This window comes from Stylophora pistillata, chromosome 2, assembly GCF_964205215.1.
Source record: "Stylophora pistillata chromosome 2, jaStyPist1.2, whole genome shotgun sequence".
Taxonomy (NCBI): Eukaryota; Metazoa; Cnidaria; class Anthozoa; order Scleractinia; family Pocilloporidae; genus Stylophora; species Stylophora pistillata.
The window spans coordinates 19335943-19360106 of NC_142520.1; the positions used below are offsets into that span (position 1 = coordinate 19335943).

Here is a 24164-nt window from a genome sequence, read left to right on the forward strand (position 1 = left end):
AGCTTCAACATCGCCTCTTGTAGCCAAAATATGTACTAATGGCCGACCCAACTGCCGGATATCATGGTCATTTTTTTTTCGGGAGGAGGGGAGGGAGATTAAAGGTAAGATCAGCGACAGCAACCCAATCCTTCCTTGTTTTTGTACTCCCCTACTGCTGTCGCACAGTTTAATATCACGTTTCCTTTAACCAACTGAAGACCTTGAACCGGCCATATTTTTCATATAAGGCTTTCTAAAATAAATGAACATAGTACGTATCTTCTGATTGGTCAATTCAGTTTCCAAGCGGATGCTTTTTTAAAGGGGCCCGCATTTGATCGGTGACAACTAGTTATGTCATAAGAGCAATGAAAAACCTTTTTCCGGGCTCTAAAACATGATCAAATAACTGGGAATGTAAGAAGAGACGAAGGCGAGTGATTTTTAAACTTCTCTTTTAAAGTTTTTTATTTGGGTTCTTACAGCTTCTTTTGAAAGCCTCTCTTTTTCCGAGCTTTCTTTTCCGTTAAAACCAGCTGATCACATATTTGAGAACTGAGATATCTCAGCGCTACATCGTTTACCACTCATTTATGTAGTTAGAAAACACTTCTCGAAACTGTCTTTGAAATCAGGGCTCTACAGGACAACATCGAATTGAACTTAACAAATAACTTACACTATCTTTGAAGCTTTTCCTGGTAAAGAGAGTTATCACATCAAAAAAAAAGTGTGCTAAACTAGTAGGTTAACTTAGGTAAAGCCGTACTTTCGGCCTCATCCGCAGCCATGGACAACTCTAAATCACCAAGAGATTCTTCATCCAACCACTCAGAAACTTCCTCTTTTGATAAAAATTTTTCCCTCGCATCATCAACGCAATAATCCTCAAGTAATACCCCACCACACATATATTTTCCACTCATCCTGGCTTCTGTTTCATCCTGACAAATCGCATAATTTGGTGAGAGGTCAATTCCAGCCGTTTTATTTATTTTGGTTTTGTTGCTTCTCTCGTCTGATAACTTCCATATTTCGTTCGTGTAATTCTCATTATCATGACAAGATTGTAACGTATGGTTGTTGTGATCCCTAAGGCTTCTTGTATGTGAAACTGCACCCTCGCTATCCCAACTGTGGTGTGGAATCTGAAGCTCAAGCAGTAATGCATCGTCCAAGTCATTACCGAAGTCACAATCACCAACTTTAGGTTGCGTAACACAACCACTATTGTCAAATTGCATTACATCTTGTTTATTTCTTGGGACACCATCTTCGTTCATGTTGTTCTCGTTTGTATTTAGTATTTCTTCCATTTCATCATTCCTAGAATCATTTAGCCTCTGCTCGCATTCAGATAACAACTTACAAAGCTCTTGGTCATCAAAATCATTACTTGAAAACTCGTAAAACTGAAAAATGAAAATAAACGGTTTAGAAAAATTTTTAAATGAATTAACAAAAGAGCTATGAGATTAATCAGCGTAAACTACCCTTCATGAATCGTATTCAAATTTTTTACACAGGAGAGTGATTATTCAATTACCTCAAAACTTGACAACGGATTGATTTCCTGTGGTATAGGCTTTTCTGAAAGTAACCACACGATAAATGGTTTGCAAATTGCTTTTTTTGAACATACGACAATAGGCTATGACTAGTTTATATGGTAAAAAGTCTTTTATCCCCTCAATGCTTCCACAAATAGCGCAACCGATAAAGCTTTCCCAATGTTTGGGTAATTAATGGATGAATGTGAAATTTAGTTAGGCCCTTCTCGCCGTTAGGAATAGACTCCAGACTTCTCCCCGATTATTTTTTAAGGCTGCATCTTCATTTCCATACTTTTGCGAAGTCTAGAAAATTGGTTCTTACTTATGATCTATTAGAGGACAGACGCATAGATGACGTCACCATTTACATTATTTGCTCTCTAACAATATAAAACAAATATATTTCGTGTTGCAGAAGGTCTGTACAGTTATTGCTCACAGAAGACGTTCAAATGTGGAAAGACTCTATGTTCTTACCACATTTTGACGTTACCTGTGATCTATTACTGAACAGATGCACGGAAACAGAATCTGCCTGTTAATCATTACTGAAAGAGTGACTTAATGGCTTACATCACGTTATTACTCTTGTGCGCTCTTCCGATGTTTTCACACCAACGGTTATTAATAACATCATAAGTGATTAACTTTCCTGTTGAATAAAAAGAAATTTGTTTGTTTAGACCTTATCTCTAGAAATTCTCTGCACTCATCACAGCCTGATTCACTGAATTTGAAGGAACATCTGATCTCCTGTTCATTACATTCCTTGTCCAGAGGCACGCCTCAGACTGAACTGAATGTATGCACAACATAAATATTCATATAATGTTCCTATATGTTCTAATGCTTTAGAGATCAGTGATCCAGTAGCATCATCCCATATCAAGCTAAAAATAAACAGTACCAGTCAATACTTAAAGACAAAAAGAAACATAGGCATGCTACGCATGCATGAGTTATTTTTTTTGAGATACGTAGGTTGAAATAGGACACTATATAACTGATGCTGGTGTCTGAATAATTGTGGGCAAAAATAAACTGCATCGGTACAACGCTTCCTACAGTCCCCTGCACAGCCCTAATTTGAACTTGTCACGCAACACTCTCTCTCTCTCTCTCCAAAATTGCATGATGAGACCAAACAACGACCTGCTCGTAGGTTAAAATTGGGCTTATTGCCGTTCCTTCGTCAGAGACAAAGTCCTAGTTATTATTCTGACCATTAAGGGCCAGAATCAGAAATTCTGTTTGGTTTTTCCTGTGCAAGAAAATGTACAATAGCGTGCAGTTTTTAATTGGCGTAAAGTAATGTGGTGGCATATCCAGGGAACGAGGTTCAGTTTTAGCATCGAGTGTCAGTCAGATTGGAAGTACTGGCCGCGCATCAACGATAACCTTGTTACAGTTTATACTCATCTTTCGAGTGAACTTAAATATATTTATTTAAAGTACAAACCTAATACTGTGAATCACTACAATTGTTAACGTACTGATGAAAACAACCCTTGGGAACAGTAAAATTTTTGGCCGATTGTTTAATTCGATCAATTAAAACAACCATCTTATGCAAACAGTGGCGATTGAAACCATCCGTAAATAAATATTGCGAACAAAACAATTGTACTTCTCTGACTAAAAAAAAACTTGTGGAAGTCACTGCCACATACCTTTAATTTCAATCAGTCAAAAAACTTGAGGTCTATAAAATGCCTTCTGTGACACATCGTTCCGAGGCAAAAAAAACTTCAAAGGTTTGTTATTAGATGTAAACAAGAGAAATCCTTGTAAATAAAGTCATCGCGTTCAAATGCAAATTTTATTGAGTGATCCCGCCTTTCCTCCGGCGATTTTAGTAATTCCAAATTGTCATGGATGGCATTAACTTGTTCCGAAATCTTAGTCTCCATAACTCTCCACGTTAACAAACCATGAAAAGCACTCGACAGCGATTTTGCTAAAACAGCAAATCCCTCAATTCGAACCAATTCAATTCAATCCGCTGATCCACAAATCCGGCCCAAATATAGGCTCAGTGTAGCTTCCTGTTCAGTAACAGATGGTTGCCTCAAAACACTCTTCTTTATAATTTTGCAGTGGAAAGCTCTATTTTATCTCTTGCAGCCTCTGGACAAAGATACTTTCCGGTCTCCATTCTTCGAACTATTGAAAGTAGATTGAACCAAGAGAAAGTATCATTCTTCAAAGGATAATAAGGTGGGCTACTTGATTGGTTGTTGCCTATCTGGACTTTGCCCTTTGAGTGCGAACTACGTGATAAAATGCAGGTTGTTTACAGGAAATTGACACGCAATGGGGTAAAGTCCAGGTTAGCTATAAGCGAATTTTATTGGTAGAAAACGTCTAAGCTCGTGATAGTTGCGTGGAAAATTAACCGACCGTATCATTCTGTCCCTTGTGAAATATTTTTCATTGAAGTAGATTTATGTCATAAAATTTGCGTTGTTTACTGGAAAATGGCTTTTCATCTAAGAAAATCTAATCCATACTGGCGAGTAAAAAGTAACACGCAATTGTAACGGGAAAGTATCGTTTAAACAATATTTAATTCATGGAGGACTTTCAGAAGTAAAGAAACGGATATGTAACAAGGCAGTCGACGCAGAAAGTAAATGTAACTTGGTGGTCGTTTCAACCGCTGCTAAAAGAACAACCATATGGCAAAAAAAAAGATTATCAATCAAATATGAATTACGCAAATATCTTGCGCAAGATTTACCAGAGTCATTAAAACTAGCCTTTCCGAAACAACACGCTATAGCGCTACATTTCTGTTAGGCCTCCAGCTGACGGTGTGTACGTCGTAAGTGAAGGAGCGGTACAAAAAAAAAAAAAAAAAAAATGCACGTTTTAACTCGCTAATCGGTAGAAAAAGTTCCCTGACGACCTTTCAAATCCAGACAGATCATTGCGATAAAATCCTCACGAAGGACATGAGCCATTACACTGAATAGATGCTTTTAAAACTCTTGTAGATGTCATCTTACCTCGTTCCTTGAGCGAAATTCAAAATTGCAATCGCTGATTAACTCATATATAGCAATGAAATATCCTCAAGTTGCTCTGATCAACATCTGAAGTAATATTTGATTCAAAATTTTTCTTATGTTCCACTCAGTCTCCTTCAGAAGGAAGAATAAGCATAGTCGTACAACGATCACAACTCCACCACTTTCCCAACACGACTGATACATTTCCTTAATTCGCGAACCGCTCTCTCCGACTCAAGCGTTGATTCGCTGAAATTTGAAGACCTGTCAAACCACAAATTAGCAAGAACGCTCTGATTGGAGCGTCATCGAAAAATACTACAATCTTATTGGTTTGTGATACACCAAAAAATTGGGCCAATCACATTGCGTTGAGATACACCAAAAAAAAGATGCGCCAATCAGATTGCTTAGAGATACACCAAATTGCGTTGATCAGATTACACTACACCACAATACACCAATCTACACGCTAACATATAGTTATTTTTTTTTAAAAAAATAACTCAAAAATATGAAAGAGAGGAACTGTCTCTGAGACTTAGAGGCTTTTTTGAAGGCTCGGTTTAGACAAAATGTAGAAACGTCAGGACATTATATCGCTCGTTTTTACCTGTAAACGTATAATCATATCTATATATAAATATTTTTTATGTGTAAAAGCTTTTGTCTAAGACGGTACCTTGTGGAAAATAAACCCATCTCCTGATTTGACCCTGTACTCCACCCTTGGTGAGAACACTTGAGATAAAGTTGTCAATTTCAGGATAAGGGGAGTGTTCGTATCCATGCTGAGAAAGAGAACCTAGCAACAAGGAGAAGAATTTAGGTAAAGACAAACTTCCTTCTTGTGATCAACTTTCTTTAACATCACTGAAAAAAAGAGACCACAGGAGAGGTATAGAATCTGCTCCAACTAACACATAGGTCAACAATGGGCTAACAGTCCGTCAACTTTCAGCTAACTGTTCTTTGATTGTCGGCTAACAGTCTGATCACTTTCGGCTAAATGTCCTTTGATCGTCACTTAACTGTCAGTCCAAATGGGCTAAATGACCTGCAAGAAAGCCTTCGTCAAACGCTTCAGTGCCAGGGTTTCTTTGCCTGCAGGAAAATAAGGACTTGAGCAACGCGAGATAGCGATCGGTCTGCGAGGGGGTTAAGTACCAATACTGAGAGCCAGAACCCTGGCAAACCTCTCCCTGACTTGTCTTAAATCTTCCCATGGCCAGAAAATTACTACAGGGCCGTATTTACTCAACGTTACGTCTTTACAAATATTCTTGATAGGCAAGTAACTACAAAACATACTTGAATCGCGTGCATCCATTCGAGAGGATCTTTTGCAAGATTTCTCACAGCTGCCACATGTTAATACTCTGACATCTTTTCCTCCCACTTGCATACTGTTTGAATAGGATTACAAAACAGAAAGAAGCATTAATTATAGATTGAATTAATTTTTAAAAAAGTTACACCGGTTGAGGACTCAAATTTGTCATCACACTTGTCAAACAAGTTCTGTGCTCACCTGACATTGGATACTAGTGAATCAAGAAATAGCAAGTACTCAGAATCTTTGGAGAAACTTCCTTTCACATTTTTGAAGCTAGGCTGTTACGTGACAAACAAGACACGAAAAATGTGGTCAAACTCTCTCCATCTGACATGTGTTAATAATAAAGGCACAACAGAGAATTCCTTCATTAAATACCTTATAGGTGTTCTGTCTGGAGAGAACCAGATGAGAATCTTTTCCTATCTTTGTTGACTTGAAAATTCGAAAGTTTCTATTTCTTGTATAAACCCCTGAAAGTTAAAACTAGTGAAGTCAGCAAGTGACAATTTTCTCGTCTGCACAAGATCAATGCAACATTTACATGTATTGGCGTCTGATTTTACTTTCTTATTATTAAACACACCTTGGTCACAGAAAATCCCCAATTCACCTTTTCCATCCTTCACAATAAGTTCTCTTAGTTCTTGCAGGTTAACTACAAAGGCAAATGAAAGTGCTACAATTACTTTGTGAATATAGCTTCACAACAAAATTGATTTTTTTTGTGCATGTGCTCCAGACGAGAACAGCGACTCTCTCCACTTTAGGGTAGAAGAGGTCATCAGGAAACTCAGCCAAGTGATGAAGGTTACCTGCCAACACATGAGTCAAATATCTATACCAACATTGTAATGACCAGGTGACATACTTTAAGGCTTAATCAGAGCCAAGTTATCTCACGGCACTGATTAGAAAAAACCACAAAAGCCAATAAGTCACTGTATTTTACAAAATTTAATGTATAATTAATTTTTTTTGTTCGGTAAACCTCAAAATAGGATATTAAATGTAAAGAAAACCCTCACCTAACTAATCTTTGTGTTTGAAAAAGTCTCTTGAAAGTGTTTTCTTTTCCTTACTTTTGTTTCCTTTAAAAAATTTCTGAAAATGCTTTAAATTCCATTTGCTTATTTTGGGAGACACTAGTTGTTTCCCATATTTTCCTTTGAAGTATGGGCAGAAAATTGGTGATCAAGCAGCGAAAAATTAATCCCAGTGCACACACTTGCCATTTGACAGCAGTGCTTTACCTTCCAAGGACTAGCTACAGAAACCTGGAAAAGCTCTGGTAATGAGGGGCCATAATGGTCACAATGCAAATTCTCTGTTTCAGTGTAATGAATTTAAACCATACTTTATACCGAACATCAATAATATAAAAAAGCTGACTTTGCAAACACTACACAATCAGTCCAAAACTGCACCTGAGGTAAAGGTTTCATGTTGTGTCTCTTCTTGTATTTTTGCATTAATTTCAGATGTGAGGACACAGCCATTTCCAGTCAAGACCTCACTCTTTGGCCATGTTGGTTGATAAGAGTCAGAACCCACATCTTTGTTTGCAGAAAACTCAGAACCAACTCTGAGCTTCCTTTCCAGTAATTTGCAAATGTGTCGGACAAAGTCTCCTGAAAATCAGAGTTCTTGATCAAAATCAAAAATTGTCTCAATTGAGTAATACAGTATTATACACAACAACTTCATGTCTGGATTAAACATAGCTAAGGCCACAAAAATTAAGCAGAAGAATTAGGCAGTCAGAGAAAATCCATTTTCTGAAGGCTAATGAAGACCTTCAAATTGTTCCACTACAAAACAAGACAACAGCAAGAAATCCTCAGTCCTTTAAATTATTTGCAGAATTGCAGACTCTGAGTTATTTAAAGTAGCATAATAGAGTAAATATTTTCTGTGCCACAAACAACAGCATTTTACCAGCATGAATGTTATCTTTAAATACAGCACCAGGTAAGTGGAAGATCAGATGTCTCGAAAACTTAGAGGAAGTACTGCAAACAAATCAACAACAATTTACTTGTTAATAACTCAGGGGATTACAGAGTAATTATATAGATCAACAGATCAAAATTATTATTTAGAAATGAAGTTCTCTTGCGATTTTGGCAATGTGAATAAATTATAGGTAAAGAGATACCATGTTAAGGTCAGGGTTTGGTTGGGTCATTGTGACCTAAATTTCCTCTGACAATGTTACTTTATCATCTTAGCTGAACAACAGCAGTGGCCAAAGTCAAAGAGGAAAATGAGAGAAGCTATTGAAACAACAAAAGGAGGCCAAAACCTTAAAACAAAGAGGAAAAAACTGTTGATACATGAACAACATGGTTGTACTTCAGCATGACGCACTGAATGAAAGAGGAGCATTTCTCTTTGAAACATCTGAAAAGACCAAACCAGGCTCTGGAATAAAGTATCTCTATATTTTTAAAGTGATGATTATCATTAAAATTGTTGGAATCCCAAGTTGTTAGACCTCAGGAATACTTTCACTTGCACTGAAGAGAGCAACTAAGTTGATCAATTACCATTTTTTAATCACCAGTATATCCTAGAAAATAGTAATAGTACTTCACAAGGATAATAAGAAATCTTATCTGAATCATGCATTTGCATGGAAATAACCATTCATTACTAGACACTAACCTTGAATCCAAATCTATAATATATTTCCTGTTACAATCAACACCATATATGTTTTTCAGGTGGTGACAAACATACTGAAGAAGAAAAAATCATTCATATTCATTCCATAATATGTCCTCCTTTTAATGCTCCCCAGGAATGATAGATCAGGCTAGGGTTTAATACTCCACAGGAATGACAGAGCAGGCTAGGGTTTAATGCTCCCCAGGACAGATAGTTCAGGCTAGGGTTTAATGCTCCCCTGGAATGACAGATCAGGCTATGGTTTAATGCTCCCCAGGAATGACAGATCAGGCTAGGGTTTAATACTCCCCAGGAATGACAGAGTAGGCTAGGGTTTAATGCTCCCCAGGAATGACAGATCAGGCTAGGGTTTAATGCTCCTCAGGAATGACAGATCAGGCTAGGGTTTAATGCTCTCCAGGAATGACAGATCAGGCTAGGGTTTAATACTCCACAGGAATGACAGATCAGGCTAGAGTTTAATGCTTCTCAGGAATGATAGATCAGGCCAGGGTTTAATGCTCCCCAGGAATGACAGATCAGGCTAGGGTTTAATACTCCACAGGAATGACAGATCAGGCTAGGGTTTAATGCTCCCCAGGAATGACAGATCAGGCTAGGGTTTAATGCTCCTCAGGAATGACAGATCAGGCAAGGGTTTAATGCTCCCCAGGAATGACAGATGAGGCTAGGGTTTAATACTCCACAGGAATGACTGATCAGGCTAGAGTTTAATGGTTCTCAGGAATGACAGATCAGGCTAGGGTTTAATGCTCCCCAGGAATGACAGATCAGGCTATGGTTTAATGCTCCCAGGAATGACAGATCAGGCTTGGAGGTTTTCACTGAGCAAACAACTCATAGAATTTTCCAGTACAGCTTTTTACAAGACAGACAACAGTCCAGTATTTGTTCTATGTTATCTAATTTGCTCTATAGCAGATAAAAGCAATAGGAGAAAAACTGTACCATAAGTCTTGAGTATGAGCTGAGGCCTTTAGCCTTGGGTGGTGCTCTAGACCTCCAACACAGTTTTTCCCTTTATTATGCAGACCTCCTCCCACACACATTTACTCAGCAATGCAAAATATTCTCATGTTTGTCTGCACTTATTCTCTTGTCTTTAATGAACTGTCTTTTACTCACCTTGATGAAAATGTCTACCATACTGGCTCCATCCTTTTGTGGATTAAATTTGGTTTTGAATTCCAGGTCAAAATACAGTCGACAAGCAGCCCCTATGATTATTCAAAGGTCCATGATATTGCAACAGAATCTTAAGTGTAAGATATCAAACCAACTTAACAATATAGTTGCTACCAGACTTCCTCATTTTAAAGACAACAATCATTCACTCCATCAGGGCCAGGTTGTTCAAAACTGGGTTAAGATAACCCAGGGTTAGTGTGAATCAAATCAGATTTAAGATCTGAAAGCTTTTAAAAAAAACTTCAGTACAATTCTTTTTGTCTACAATTTGATGACTGAACATCCTTCAAAGAATGGAGAAAATTATTTGTGGTGAGAAAGGCTTTTGAACAAAGGAACAAAGAATCTTGATTAAAATTTAACCCTGGGTTAGCGCTAATCAGCCTTTGAACAACTGGGCCCAGACCTCTATCTTATTATCAACAACTACAATGGCCACCTCCTTCATCTCAACACTATTTTACCAATCTAGAATAATTTGCCGTATCAGTTTTCAACAGTTTCACTCCCAATTAACTCCTTAACTCCCAACTGAGTGACCATAACAGAATACCTCTCTACAACATCAATTCAATATCAAGCAGACAACTGATGAGAATAGTCAATCCAACAACAAATTCTCCAAACTAACATCACAAGAATTGTAAAGAGTACAGTTAGGAGGCTTACTAATAAGATCTTGGGAGTGAAAGCACAAAGTCTGTGAATGGCTATTTTAAAAATATGTATTAAACAATTAAATTATACACAGATTTAAGAGTACCTTCTGGTATAACTTCATAATAATTTCTGTCCTCTGGTGAACATATCCTACCAAGTTCAAAAAAGAAATATCAGGAATGACAAGGAAAAAATAGGGTTTTTGTTTGTCTGTTCATTTGTGTGTTTGTTTTTTAGCACTTGCCTCAACTTTCTTCATTTCAAGCTATTTGGTCATTTTGAATTTAGGATCTGTATAAAGGTCAGTTGAACTCTTCTTTGGTCAGCTTCACCTGCGCTTCCCACCAAGCTTTTGCACTGCCAGAAGTTTTAAATATACCATGCCTTGTAGGGGAGAGATCCAGGGCAGGGATGCAGGAGATGTGCACCCCATCCCTCTGAGATGACCTGCAGTTTTCTTACACTTGTATAAGAAAACTCAACAGTTTGTTTGTGTTGGAGAAAAACATGAGACAGGATTGAAAAATGTCTGTCTGATGCCTTGAGAATGGTAGTTTAGCATGGCTGTTTCAAGCAGTAGCCCTTCTTTTTGTCAGTGCAGACATCAGCTGGGTCATTTGTTACTCGTCCCACTGTGTCTTGAGAAAAACCCTGGATCCACCCATTTGTGCTTTTTTTGAAGATTGCTGAGAACTGCTGTAAAATAAATGTGATACCTGACCTTGTGTATTTGTGCCAAAAATATGGCAAAGTTGCCACAATATAGCCACGTTTTCCATCACAGTCTTTCTCTTTGGCAAACACATGAACATCCTATCCAGTAAAAAAATTAAATTTCACTATAAAATGTGCTATTAGTTACAGTATTTCATTACTTCCTATCCTTGAACTAGTTTTGCTTTATGGTGAGAATGAATCCAAAAGTACAGCGACTGTAGAAAGAGAAAAACAAATCCAAAAAACTGCTATTCCTAATTAAAAGGTAAAAACCCAGTTACTTCACTTGCATTGCAAGACATTCTTTCAGAAACAAATAAAAATTTAGGTGAAGTAACTCTGCTGAATAAATTATGGAATGGTTGAGGCACAGAGAAAAATTAATGTTCTAAGATGAGAGGTAAACTGTAAACCCTCACTAATGATTGTCTGCCTTGGTGTGTGTTAGGAACAGCTACGTCAAATTAATTTTGTCAAAGGAGAATTCTTATTCTAAAATCTTGAGAAGCTGATGTTTTGTTAACCATTGAGATTCCATAAACTGCAGGTATGTTTTTCTTTGAGGATTAGAATTGCCTTTCTGAGTGATACTAGGCCTTGACCTGCCAATCACAGTGAATTAAATAGTTGAAGGAAGCTTTAAGAAAATGATAATTTTGACTGACAAAAAAAATATATATATGATATTACGTTTGCTAAAAAGTATGTCTCAACTCCCAGAAATGAGAAGAAATTAAAAGAAACTTCTAAACCTTTAGCTCACCTACCTCTTGACAAGTCTCGAGGTAATCAAAGGCCATCTGTTGTCGTGGGAAAGTTTCAAAGATAGGTGGAGGGTCATCTATCCTAAAAAACATCATCAATGTTAGGGACGTCACTTTACAACTGAGTTGTAATTTTAATTACCAGCAAAGATAAGAGTAAAGCTGAACATGCAGCGTAGTGGAAGTTACAGAGTAAGTCTTTTCTAAAGCACCCATTACACCCACTAGAAACACATTAGACATTCAGTCTTTTCTATAGCACCCATTACACCCACTAGAAACTCATTAGACATTCAGTCTTTTCTAAAGCACCCATTACACCCACTAGAGACACATTAAACATTCAGCAGCTATAAAACCTCAGAGGACAGGCCTAACTTCAACCGCAACTAAGAGATTTAAAAAGTTCACATCACAATGAGGAGGGGCATTGGGATTTCTGGTCTTGTAGTTTTGGCTATTTTTTAGACTGGTTTTCAGCTTTTAGCAGAAAAAAGATCTGCTTTTCGGTTTTGGTGCTCATTCCAGTTTGCAGATTTTCCATTTCTTTTAACATGGTTTTGGGTTTTTATCAAAAAATTCCAATGGGTTTCGCATTTGGTATCAGATATGGTTTTCAGGTTTTCCTATTGGGTTTCCATTTCTCTTGTCTCACTGCATTAGGGTTTTGATAACAGGGATGTGGAAATTTAAATCATTTTGATGGTTTTACACATGGTTTTCAGCTGTGATCTACTTTTTTTTCTTTCTTTTTTTTTTTGCAGTCTCTAATAGACCCCAATACCCCGATGTAACATCGGTTCTACCTGCATACAACCTCATGGTCTTGGAGCGATGTATTTTGAGGAGAAGGAAGTAAATAGGAAGGAAAATTTAGAAGTCCATGCTGGCATTTTAGTGAGATTCAGAGCACGCTAGGTTATTTTCTAATCATTATTATCCCTTTCCTAATGAATTAAGTTAATAAAAAAAATTTCCCATTAAATTCCTGGTTTATATGATCATTTTTATCTTTATCTAAATTGTTTGGTTCACTGACTAATTATAGCATAATCGAACATCTTAATTTGGTGACATATTAAATTTTTTTAAGCCAAAGGTGTAAATTGGAATTGTGTAGGGACCATTTGTAACTAAAGATGACACGATGGTAGGATTTCCGCACTGCACAGCCCCATACTTATGTATTGTGTATTATGTACACAGTTCATGGATAAAAAAAAGCAATGACAAAAAAGCAAATTGCCTTCAGGAAAACGTTTTTAAACTAATAGAAAATTGCAATAAAACATTTCTTATTAAAACATTAGAATACGTTTGACATGCTACACAGGGACATTTCGGACATGGCAGTAACGTCATTATCCAGTCAAAATTATTCAGCTATTAGATACTAAAAGTGGTTGAAACATTTGCCAAAAATAAATAACTAAAGCTAAACAAAGGTACACTGATTCTGGAACTGAAACTATGCACTTAGTTGGTTATAATATTCTAGTTTTTAAATGTGTAAAAATCTCTGCGGGCCGGCCTCTACTTTTCATAGTTGCATTTCGCAAACGAAGCTTAAAAATCAGATATTGCCTAAATTGGCAATGTTTATATCTATAATGTTGTCAACAATAAACATTTCACAAAAATGAAAAGTGCAAAACTTTGAAAGAATGTTATCTTCTGAGCAATATCCTGAAGAGAAATCTCACTTCTAGCTGTAATATTTTAAAAAAAATATTACATGGAGGACTAACCAACGTAACTACAATCATGTAACTTAAATCGTGTACATATCATCCAGATTCCGAGTACTGTACCTTCTTTCACGAGAATTTGAGCAATCTGAAATCCTTTGACGATACACCAATATACTTGTCTGTGATTTGAAACAGAGTCAAGTTGAAGCTGGCTGATCTACACGAAACTATTGTAACACCCGTCATTTGTCATAAACATGTACATTATCACAATGGCGTGACAATGGCTTTTTCCATGAAGTTTATATCAGGTCGCTCCAAAGAAGAGGAAAAATTGACATTTTTCAATATTTCAGCAGATTGCCATGCATTCTGAAGTAAAACAACCAAAAAAAGAAAAGGGAGGAAAACCTTGATTGAACTTTCATAAACACTGAGAGTGAGAGTATACATGTAAATTGCAACTTGTCAGTGGTAGTACTACACATAAAACCCAGTTACCACAATATCAATTTGTAAAACATATTGCTTCTTTTTACAAAGAGCAGGTTCAAGCAGTTGTCATTTCCGGGTGACAGGAACTGAGATGTTTCGAATCTGAGACATTTCAAATCATCTGAAAACTGTTAGAAAACTGTCAGAAAATTTGCACAAGATATGATAACGAGAGACTTGTCACCGCCGCAGTGCAATTGAGTCAGTCAATGTTTCCTTCCATGTCTTGATCAATAAAAAATCAAAACAAAGTTCAAAATGAAAGATTCAATGAAATCATGTCGTAATTCCACCTTTCAAACTACTCACTATGTACACGCAAAGCTAAATTTGTAGAAAATTATTGTGATAAAATCCCTGTTCCATTTGTTGTAATAAGGCGATACTGAGTTGTTCAAGGCTCACGTGGACTGTGTGTGTAAAAACGTGGCATCAAGGGTTAGTATTCTGGGCCGTATTAGAAGTTTCGTCACAAAGGAGGCAGCAACACTTGTTCATAATGCTTTAATTCTTCCCTTATTTGATTACTGTGACATTGCCTGGAGTAACCACCTCCTGGTTAGCTCAATGGATAGAGCGCTGGACTGTAGTGCGGGAGGTCGAGGGTTCGAGCCCCGGCCGGACCAACACTCAAGGTCTTAAAATAATTGAGAAGAATTTGCTACCTTTCTATAACATCAAGAAATGATTAGATATTCTAGTCTTCTCGGATAGGGACGAATAAATGGAGGTCCCGTCTCTTGAAGGGTTGGGGCAGGAGACGTTAATTTCCCACACACGAGATTACTGTGTAATGGATGTCCTCCCATGGGGTGGGATGGGTGGGTTAGGACAGCAGGTCCACATCAGCTATTACAGCTGCCAAATTAATCAACCTGCTTAAATAAATAAATGAACTTCAACCTTCTACAGCAAGATATAGATCGACTACAGAGCTTACAAAATAGATCTGCATGGATTATTACACATTGCTCTCGCTCATCTTAAGCAATAGAGCAGCTGCAATGGCTGAATCTTTCCAGTAGACGCTATTACCACAAGGCTAAACTCGTTTTTCTCTGTCTTCACTCATTATTTCCTAGTTACTTTTCATCATATTTCACCAGATTTTCGAATATTCATAACTATTCCACAAGGCAAAGTATGAGGCTATACCTACCAAAAGTAAAGCAAAATTTTGGGAAAAGGGCCTTTCTTTTTCCTGGCACAGAAATGTTTAATAAACTTCCTTTAAACATTGTGAAGAGTGAAAACATTCAAACATTCTGCCACTGAGCAAGACATTACTTGTTATCTTAACTTGATCTTTTATCTACTATTTTAGGTCCAAACTAAGTTTTGGCTTTGCGGTCTTAGGCTGTTAATGTAGTTTTAAAATCCTAGTCATATATATAAATAATTGAGAATTTTGATGTAATTTATTTTTAAGAAACAGGGCCCCTATGGAAACCAGCCTTGTGCTGAATGGGCTACCCTGTGTAAATAAAGGTTTACTTACTTCAAAATCTCCACTTTGTGATAGTTTTTACATGAGTGGTTGATTTTGATTTTACATGCAGTACTACCACTGACAAGTTGTGATTTATACTCTCACTCTCAGTGTTTACAAACGTTAAATAAGGTTTTCTTCTCTTTTTTTTTGGTTGGTTTTACTTCAGAATGCGCGGAAATCTGCTGAAATATCGAAACAATGAATGACCATTTCTCGTCTTTCTTGGAGCGACCTGATGGAAACTGGAAACTTCATGGAGAAATCCAGCGTCACGCCATCATGATAATGTACATGTTTATGTTAAATGATTGGTCTTAAGATAGTTTCGTGTAGATCAGCCAACTTTAACATGTTTCAAATGACAGACAAGTATATCAGTGTATCATTAGAGGATTTCGGATTGCACAAATTCCCATGAAAGAAGATACAGTACTCAGAATCTGGATGATACGCACATGATTGTCGTTACGTCGGGTAGTCCTCCATCAGGGTTGATCAATTGTTTATAAATATTAAAACTAGAGGCAAGATCTCTCTTCAGGATATTGCTCAGAAGATAACATTCTTTCAAAGTCTTGCACTTTTTATTTGTGTGAAACATTTGTTGTTGAGAACATTAGATGTAAACATTGCCAATTTATGCAATATCTGATTTTTGAGCTTCGTTCGCGAATTGCCACTATGAAAAGTAGAGGCTGGCCCATAGAGATTTTTACACATTTAAAAACTAGCACATTATAACCATGAACTACCTGCATAGTTTCAGTTCCAGAATTGGTGTACTTTTGGAGAAATTTAGACAAACGTTTCCCTATTTTACCCTACAGCAGAAGTGACCAAAACTGTACCAAAATAAATAATCTATTGGTGTGTTCACATCCACTCCAAGGGAAAATAGAAAGCATCAAAGTAAAGATGAATGATGTCACTATGTATGGTAGCAGTACCAATCTGTAATGTTGCATGTAGCTTGAGATAGACAAATAAACATTTACACTTCTTTTGCGATATTTTTTATATGAAAATGAGGCTCCAGGCCTCGAACAAGCAGCCATTGTTACCATGGCAACAGGAGTGCTGCAACCTTTAACAAGGGCATTTTTGTGCATCCCCTCTGAGTGCCTAACTGCATGCAAAATTTGAAGGGGGGTTAAAAATTTTCATTCCCCAAGATGTTTGATTCTTACCGATGAATAACATTTGCATAATAATTTCAAACGTGGTAATGATTTCTGTCAAATATACTAAAAAGTTGGGCGTACCTTCGACGTTTAAGTAAAATCGGGTGATCTCCGAATTCCCTGGCACATCTCTCCAATTTACTCATCTTTTGTTGCCAAGCTTCATTCGTTCTACAGCCAGAAAATTAAACAAACTAGTAGTAGTTGTAAATGAAAATCAACACAACAGCTGATGAAGTGACGTGCAGGTACCTCTTTGAATTGTCCCCATAAAATGCCCTCGTTGTGACTGTACTTTCTGCCATCTTATAAGTATGTATCCATCACGATCGTGTTTCTACTCATAGATGCTAAAACTATCAATCTACCACACGAAAACGCGAACCAAACTTGAATTGTCGTCTGCCTCTGTCTGCCATGTTTTTCAATATTTCGCGCGGTACACCGCTCGCCAGAAGTTATGGGAAATTTTACCATATTTAGTCTCTTTTATGATCGCGGAGACTTGTGGGATAAAGAGATCAAAACGCATGTCTTTTGCATTTCCTTAGCCGGCAAAATTCGATGGAAATCTCAGTGGCGCTTGTAGTAATATAACAGTTAGAGAACGTTTATTGGAATATTTGACTTTGATGTCCGTGCAAGATGTCGAAAAGGAGGTTAGATGTCGATAAGAACTCATCCAACTCGTTAACTACCGCGAAAAGGATTAAGGAGGAGTTGAGGTAGGCTGTGATACATATGTAAAGGACAGCTTTTCAGGTTTGAATATCGCCGAGCTTAAATTAATCTGCAGCTGGTTTTGGTACAGAGACTTAAATAAATCTATCTCTTCGATCACAATCTTCCTCAGGAAGGCAGTGCTGTGGAAATATTTGAATCACAGCTTATCTGGTTTAATTGTGGCCGTATCTCGAATCTGCACAGCTGTGAAATTATTATGCAAGACGGTATTTTCCAAATCTCGAAATCATAATTGATTTCACAGGAGATTCCCTTGTGTTATATATACTTAAGGCTAGGAAATATTGGAAACGATTTTCTTGAATTGCTGTCTAAATTTGTTTCCGAATTGATTACTATTCGCGCGATAGAGAACACCTAAGACATCGAATTCCCCTCTCGTGGTTTTATTAACTCTAGTCTGAAAACTCACGTTAGGTCGATTAAATTCATACGTCTTTCACTGGATTAACAGGATAAGATTCTTTGCTTTAAGACAAACAAATAATGAAAAGGACAAAAACAAAAATTATAAAAAAAAAAAAATCAACACATGTAGATAAGGAATTATTTTACAGTCAGAATGTCAGAAGAAACTTCCAGTAATTCAGGCGATAGTTAGGTGAGACACGGAGAAATTACATGCCTATGCAAGTGCTGTTGGAGCTTTTTACTTGCCTTGGATGGGTAATTGTCTCCGTGGCTTTGTGTAACACATACTTGTAAGTTGCTGCTACCCTTCCCTTTCTTCTTGTGGCAATCGTTTTGTGTCAATTTACTTGGTCTTCAGCTGTTTTATTGGTAGGATGTTGTAGAGGTGGATGTCACTCATTTGGTTTTCACAGTCACTTGCTGCATCTGGTAGCCTGGAATTACGTTTGCTTAAATTTACTTTTCTATTGCCCTATAAGTAGTGTTCATCACTGTGAAGTTCTTTCTCTTATCCTTAAATTATTCCTTAGTTCATATGTATGATTTTCATTTATTCATAGTTACAGTATTTACAAACCAAAGTGTTAGGCAACCAGCATAGTGCGTTAAACATACAGTGCAGGTCAGAGTAATGCGAACCAAAACATACGCGAAAAACGCGTCAGCACCAAACGCATAAACGCGTCTGCGTCTATACGCATATGCATCAAGGATGCGTATAGAGCAAAGTCATCAGTATGTATGAGCTGGCTCATTCTTTTTTCTATTGTTTATATCTTACTGTTTTTTTTAATGGCCTGGCATTCTAAATTTAGTTGAAAGATCAAATTAACGTGGCGCATCGGCATGTGGCGGACGCGAACTGCTAAATTCGGGCTTATACTATTTTGCGAAACGAAACGAAACGAAACGAAACGAAATTGTACTATTTTGCGAAACGAAACGAAACGAAACGAAATTTTGCGAAATGGCGTTTTTTCGCCTTTATTCAGCAAATATGTCCTCTTCGTCCGAAACAAAATGTTTCCACCAATAAAATGATCAATGTTTCTAAGAGCCTGGTCACCTCTTATTTTATTGACCATAACAGAACTCGTTTCGCAAAGTAGTAATTTTGACAGAATTACTATTTTGCGAAATGGCGTTTTTTCGCTTTTATTTAGCATATATGTCCTCCTCGTCCGAAACAAAATGTGTCCACTAATAAAATGATCAATATTTCTAAGAGCCTGGTCACCTCTCATTTTATTGACCATAACAGAACTCGTTTCGCAAAGTAGTAATTTTGACAGAATTACTATTTTGCGAAATGGCGTTTTTTCGCCTTTATTTAGCAAATATGCCCTCCTCGTCCGAAACAAAATGTGTCCACTAATAAAATGATCAATATTTCTAAGAGCCTGGTCACCTCTCATTTTATTGACCATAACAGAACTCGTTTCGCAAAGTAGTAATTTTGACAGAATTACTATTTTGCGAAATGGCGTTTTTTCGCTTTTATTTAGCATATATGTCCTCCTCGTCCGAAACAAAATGTGTCCACTAATAAAATGATCAATATTTCTAAGAGCCTGGTCACCTTTCATTTTATTGACCAAAATAGAACTCGTTTCGCAAAGTAGTAATTTTGACAGAATTACTATTTTGCGAAATGGCGTTTTTTCGCCTTTATTTAGCAAATATGCCCTCCTCGTCCGAAACAAAATGTGTCCACTAATAAAATGATCAATATTTCTAAGAGCCTGGTCACCTCTCAATTTATTGACCATAATAGAACTCGTTTCGCAAAGTAGTAATTTTGACAGAATTACTATTTTGCGAAATGGCGTTTTTTCACCTTTATTCAGCAAATATGTCCTCTTCGTCCGAAACAAAATGTTTCCACCAATAAAATGATCAATGTTTCTAAGAGCCTGGTCACCTCTCATTTCATTGACCATAACAGAACTCGTTTCGCAAAGTAGTAATTTTGACAGAATTACTATTTTGCGAAATGGCGTTTTTTCGCCTTTATTTAGCAAATATGCCCTCCTCGTCCGAAACAAAATGTGTCCACTAATAAAATGATCAATATTTCTAAGAGCCTGGTCACCTTTCATTTTATTGACCAAAATAGAACTCGTTTCGCAAAGTAGTAATTTTGACAGAATTACTATTTTGCGAAATGGCGTTTTTTCACCTTTATTCAGCAAATATGTCCTCTTCGTCCGAAACAAAATGTTTCCACCAATAAAATGATCAATGTTTCTAAGAGCCTGGTCACCTCTTATTTTATTGACCATAACAGAACTCGTTTCGCAAAGTAGTAATTTTGACAGAATTACTATTTTGCGAAATGGCGTTTTTTCGCTTTTATTTAGCATATATGTCCTCCTCGTCCGAAACAAAATGTGTCCACTAATAAAATGATCAATATTTCTAAGAGCCTGGTCACCTCTCATTTTATTGACCATAACAGAACTCGTTTCGCAAAGTAGTAATTCTGACAGAATTACTATTTTGCGAAATGGCGTTTTTTCGCCTTTATTTAGCAAATATGCCCTCCTCGTCCGAAACAAAATGTGTCCACTAATAAAATGATCAATATTTCTAAGAGCCTGGTCACCTTTCATTTTATTGACCAAAATAGAACTCGTTTCGCAAAGTAGTAATTTTGACAGAATTACTATTTTGCGAAATGGCGTTTTTTCACCTTTATTCAGCAAATATGCCCTCCTCGTCCGAAACAAAATGTGTCCACTAATAAAATGATCAATATTTCTAAGAGCCTGGTCACCTCTCAATTTATTGACCATAATAGAACTCGTTTCGCAAAGTAGTAATTTTGACAGAATTACTATTTTGCGAAATGGCGTTTTTTCACCTTTATTCAGCAAATATGTCCTCTTCGTCCGAAACAAAATGTTTCCACCAATAAAATGATCAATGTTTCTAAGAGCCTGGTCACCTCTCATTTCATTGACCATAACAGAACTCGTTTCGCAAAGTAGTAATTTTGACAGAATTACTATTTTGCGAAATGGCGTTTTTTCGCTTTTATTTAGCATATATGTCCTCCTCGTCCGAAACAAAATGTGTCCACTAATAAAATGATCAATATTTCTAAGAGCCTGGTCACCTCTCATTTTATTGACCATAACAGAACTCGTTTCGCAAAGTAGTAATTTTGACAGAATTACTATTTTGCGAAATGGCGTTTTTTCGCCTTTATTTAGCAAATATGCCCTCCTCGTCCGAAACAAAATGTGTCCACTAATAAAATGATCAATATTTCTAAGAGCCTGGTCACCTTTCATTTTATTGACCAAAATAGAACTCGTTTCGCAAAGTAGTAATTTTGACAGAATTACTATTTTGCGAAATGGCGTTTTTTCACCTTTATTCAGCAAATATGCCCTCCTCGTCCGAAACAAAATGTGTCCACTAATAAAATGATCAATATTTCTAAGAGCCTGGTCACCTCTCATTTTATTGACCATAATAGAACTCGTTTCGCAAAGTAGTAATTTTGACAGAATTACTATTTTGCGAAATGGCGTTTTTTCACCTTTATTCAGCAAATATGTCCTCTTCGTCCGAAACAAAATGTTTCCACCAATAAAATGATCAATATTTCTAAGAGCCTGGTCACCTCTCATTTTATTGACCATAACAGAACTCGTTTCGCAAAGTAGTAATTTTGACAGAATTACTATTTTGCGAAATGGCGTTTTTTCGCCTTTATTTAGCAAATATGCCCTCCTCGTCCGAAACAAAATGTTTCTACTAATAAAATGATCAATATTTCCAAGAGCCTGGTCGCCTCTCATTTTATTGACCAAAATAGAACTCGTTTCGCAAAGTAGTAATTTTGACAGAATTACTATTTTGCGAAATGGCGTGTTTTCGCCTTTATTTAGCAAATATGTCCTCTTCGTCCGAAACAAAATATGTTCACTAATAAAATGCGCAACACAATCCCTGAAGTTAATTTAATAGTCGTGCTATTGATATCGCTGACTCGCACATTTCACGCCTTGTTAAGTGGTTAGTTTTAGGCCTGGAACAAAGTGTTATTCCTGTGGGAAATTAATTATTGGCTATAAATTTGTCACACATGCTGCCGCTGAATCAAAATTTGGCACCATAAAGAACTCATCGTACTTAAGATTTTAAATTGTAAATATTTAGTTAATAAGTCACGACGTATGTCATTAATTTAACTAGAAGTCGTAAATTATTGCAGAGTTGGTGGCCAGTGTTCTAATTATTTCTAACGCTTCACGTTTGGAATGACCGTCCATTGCAGTTAAGTAAAACATTAAGAGGAAAAATAACATTGCTGATGCCAAAAATAACTCGTGAAATATCTAAAATTATAATTTTAAACTTCGCGTGCATTCGAAAGTTAGGCCCAGTTCAAACGTCGATCGTTTCGTGAGCCAAACCAAATTTTAATTAAGGCCAACCCAAATTATTTAGAAGGACTCAATTGATTCAAACGCCGATCTTAATTCCAGCCAAACTCAATGAACACTTGATGTTTGGTCAAACTGCTAGGAAAATACGTTATAAGGTGACCAGAGGTGACCAGGCTCTTAGAAATATTGATCATTTTATTAGTGGAAACATTTTGTTTCGGACGAAGAGGACATATTTGCTAAATAAAGGTGAAAAAACGCCATTTCGCAAATAGTAATTCTGTCAAAATAACTACTTTGCGAAACGAGTTCTATTTTGGTCAATAAAAAAGAGGTGACCAGGCTCTTAGAAATATTGATCATTTTATTAGTAGAAACATTTTGTTTCGGACGAAGAGGACATATTTGCTAAATAAAGGTCAAAAAATGCCATTTCGCAAAATAGTAATTCTGTCAAATTTACTACTTTGCGAAACGAGTTCTGTTATAGTCAATAAAATGAGAGGTCACCAGGCTCTTAGAAACATTGATCATTTTATTAGTAGACACACATTTTGTTTCGGAAGAAGAGGATTTATTTGCTAAATAAAGGCGAAAAACGCCATTTCGCAAAATAGTAATTCTCTCAAAATTACTACTTTGCGAAACGAGTTCTATTTTGGTCAATAAAATGAGAGGTGACCAGGCTCTTAGAAATATTAATCATTTTATCAGTGTACACATTTTGTTTGGGACGAAGAGGACATATTTGCTAAATAAAGGTGAAAAAACCCCATTTCGCAAAATAGTAATTCTGTCAAAATTACTACTTTGCGAAACGAGTTCTGTTATGGTCAATAAAATGAGAGGTGACCAGGCTCTTAGAAATATTGATTATTTTATTAGTGGAAACATTTTGTTTCGGACGAGGAGGGCATATTTGCTAAATAAAGGCGAAAAACGCCATTTCGCAAAATAGTAATTCTGTCAAAATTACTACTTTGCGAAACGAGTTCTATTATGGTCAATAAAATGAGAGGTGACCGGGCTCTAAGAAATATTGATCATTTTATTAGTGGACACATTTTGTTTCGGACGAAGAGGACATATTTGCTAAATAAAGGTGAAAAAACGCCATTTCGCAAAATAGTAATTCTGTCAAAATTACTACTTTGCGAAACGAGTTCTATTATGGTCAATAAAATGAGAGGTGACCGGGCTCTTAGAAATATTGATCATTTTATTAGTGGACACATTTTGTTTCGGACGAAGAGGACATATTTGCTAAATAAAGGTGAAAAAACCCCATTTCGCAAAATAGTAATTCTGTCAAAATTACTACTTTGCGAAACGAGTTCTATTATGGTCAATAAAATGAGAGGTGACCAGGCTCTTAGAAATATTGATCATTTTATTAGTGGACACATTTTGTTTCGGACGAAGAGGACATATTTGCTAAATAAAGGTGAAAAAACGCCATTTCGCAAAATAGTAATTCTGTCAAAATTACTATTTTGCGAAACGAGTACTATTATGGTTGATAAAATGAGAGGTGACCAGGCTCTTAGAAATATTGATTCTTTTATTAGTGGACACATATTGTTTCGGACGAAGAAGACATATTTACTAAATAAAGGCGAAAAAACGCCATTTCGCAAAATTTCGTTTCGTTTCGTTTCGTTTCGCAAAATAGTACAATTTCGTTTCGTTTCGTTTCGTTTCGTTTCGCAAAATAGTATAAGCCCTAAATTCGTTGATCTGTCAAACAAATAGTAAACTATTAGCCAGTCTTATGTCAACAGTAAACGGGTTTGATAAAACAATTTGTTGCTGTTTCTGAATTATCTCTTTACAGCTTGTAGAACCGAA

The 24164-nt window shown here is 36.6% G+C and overlaps 1 pseudogene across 1 annotated transcript; it reads right to left on the reverse strand.

Annotated features, from left to right (window-relative positions):
* Positions 1-501: 501 nt before the first annotated feature.
* On the reverse strand, positions 502-17188 carry LOC148737603 (DNA-directed primase/polymerase protein-like; annotated as a pseudogene). The gene is made up of 17 exons (XR_015996185.1): positions 17014-17188; positions 16843-16932; positions 11906-11984; positions 11143-11234; positions 10525-10571; positions 9699-9790; positions 8550-8623; positions 7821-7894; positions 7310-7513; positions 6469-6540; positions 6261-6355; positions 6078-6160; positions 5858-5952; positions 5229-5351; positions 2056-2187; positions 1529-1608; positions 502-1394 (listed from the first exon to the last, which is right to left on the reverse strand). The product of XR_015996185.1 is annotated as a DNA-directed primase/polymerase protein-like (transcript).
* Positions 17189-24164: the final 6976 nt, after the last annotated feature.